The following is a 2,500-nucleotide window of genomic DNA, read 5'->3' as shown; positions in this document are numbered from 1 at the left end:
AGGATAATAAAGGAGAATATTTATAGCTCAGGGTTGAAATGAGGAGTCCTTGGTGCTCTCTGAGATTGGTTGTTTTCTTGCAGGCGTTTCAGTAACATCAGCCTAGCCTAGCCTAGCCCTGATAATGTTACCTAGTTGGGTAATGAAATGTCTGCAAGAAAAGAAAAAAAAAACAAGCTCAGAGAACATCAAGGATCCCTCATTTCAACTCTGAGCTACCAATATTCAGGTAACTCAACAATAGCATATAGAGAGCATCACAGGTGGGAAATTCAAAGTACCGCCAAAAGCGAGTCATTAAAAAAAATCTTTTTAATTTAGTCTTGATTATCAACTTGACTAACTGGTTAAGTCAGTGGTGGCGAACCTATGGCACGCGTGCCAGAGGCGGCACTCAGAGCCCTCTCTGTGGGCACACATACCGTTGCCCCAGCAGAGTTCACCAGAGTAGCGAGCACGTGGCGTTTGGAAGCGACGGGGCAGGAAGTGAGCGAGCAAGCGGTTCCCCGGGGATGCCCTGGAGATGACGAGGGACTGGCCCCGGCTGCACTCACCCAGTCTGCCGTGACCACTGCAGCCACGCCCACCCAGTGGGTCACGCCCCCCGCGCGCCCCCTGAGGGCACCACAATGCTGATGCAGCCCTGGCACTTTGCGATAAATAAGTGGGTTTTGGGGTTGCAAGTTTGGGCACTCGGTGTCTAAAAGGTTCGCCATCACTGGGTTAAGTCATTCTCCTTTAGAGGGGTCCTTGGTGCTCTCTTGAGTGCACTAGTTTGGGCAATGAAAGGTCTGCAAGAAAACAAGCAAACTCAGAGAGCATCAAGGACCTCTCATTTCAACCCTGAGCTATAAATTTATTGATGCATCCTAGGTAAATTATGTCTGAATCAGTGTTTGGTTGCACGGTCTATTCACGGTCCCAGTTTGCTATTTCAATGCATTATAGGTGGTCTTCCATTGTTTGGATGCAGCCAGGGATACGTTGGCACAAAAATCTTCCTGGGGCCAATAATATCCAACTGCTTTTCTCCCTATGCTAGGGCAATGAGGTTGTGTATTCCACCTGTCCTTTTTCAGAAAGTTTTTCTTTCGGCCATCCAGTGGGAAAGCTGGCCCTGGTTCCATCCCAGACCTTAAATGAGAAAGGTTTCCAATTGCATTTGACTTTCTAATTCACAAAGGAGAACCAAACCTTGGTAAATGCTCTGTAAATAGTTACAGACAAGTTCCAATTCCCTTTGAAGCTGTATTCCACTGCATATTTTTTCAATTATCTCTTTCTCTCTCCATCTCCACCCCTTGGAAAGTTTATTATTATTTTTTTTGCTATTATTAAAAGTGATGAATATCACATGGGGAATAACATTCTTCCTTGCAAAGAGCACTTCTTTTTCTCTTCGGAAAAGATCTTGTCCAGTCAAGACTGAGTAGGCAAGCAATCACCTTTTAACCCTTGTTCATCACAGTTCATAAATCAGGTGTTTTTCCCTTGAGCTTCTCTGCTTCCTTGAAAAGAAAGGCTTTTTATATTCCTGGCCAAGGAATAGAGAATAGCACACACGGTCCTAAGGCAATTTGTTTTATCTTCAGGGGAAAAAAAGCATGTACAGTAACAACTTGGAAACAAGAGATTATTCATAGTTCAAGGTTGAACTGCAGAGTCCTTGGTACTATCTAAGCTTGGTTGTTTTCTCGCAGACGTTTTATTACCAAACTTGGTAACGTCATCAGTGCTGGGAGTCTAGTCTGCTGGCACTGATGACATTACCTAGTTTGGCAATGAAGCGTCTCCAAGAAAACCACCAAGCTCAGAGAGCACCAAGGACTCCACAACTGGAAAACAGCTGGCAAAACATGTCTTTTCAAGCTCTCTTTTTCTGCTATTTCCTCAGGAAGTTGTCTCAGTCCCTAGTCCAGGAGTGAGACACCTTGTTGTCCTTAGAGAAAGATAACCTTTATTGTCATTTTTTTAACTGTGGGCACAACGGCACACATCAAAAATGAAATTTAATTGCCCGCTCTCAAAGTGAATACATACATGACACACACCTAAACATACTATATCCGTGGTGGCGAACCTATGGCACGCGTGCCAGAGGCGGCACTCAGAGCCTTCTCTGTGGGCACGTGTGCCATGCCCAGAGATGGCAACCATCCCTCTTCAATCAACCACCCGCTGACTCGCTGAGGTCCCACGTGGCCAGATGCATCCCAGCACAGCTGGTTTCCCTCCCCCCCTGTCCCATCCCTCCTGGCCTCGCATGCTCTCCTTTTATTTTATTTATTTAATTTTATTTATTTTATTTATTTAATTTAATTTATATGCCGCCCTTCTCCCGACGGGACTCAGGGCGGCGCACAACATACTTAAAACCAAAACATATGTACAATCCCCCCCTTAAAACCGAATTAAACCAGATTTAGAGTTGCGTCTTTCGAATTCCTAAAAAACCCAATATAAAATCCACCCTAGGTCAGGTCCGCTTGCTGAAAGAGCC

General features: G+C 45.0%; 1 protein-coding gene across 2 annotated transcripts in view; it reads left to right on the top strand.

Annotated features, from left to right (window-relative positions):
- ME3 (malic enzyme 3) overlaps window positions 1-2,500 on the top strand; it is a 104,153-nt gene that overhangs the window by 42,841 nt on the left and 58,812 nt on the right. The window lies entirely within an intron of this gene.

The sequence above is a fragment of the Protobothrops mucrosquamatus genome, unplaced genomic scaffold (assembly GCF_001527695.2).
Source record: "Protobothrops mucrosquamatus isolate PMUCROS unplaced genomic scaffold, P.Mucros_1.0 scaffold2049, whole genome shotgun sequence".
NCBI classification, from domain to species: Eukaryota; Metazoa; Chordata; class Lepidosauria; order Squamata; family Viperidae; genus Protobothrops; species Protobothrops mucrosquamatus.
This window is presented reverse-complemented; position numbering and strand designations above follow the sequence as displayed.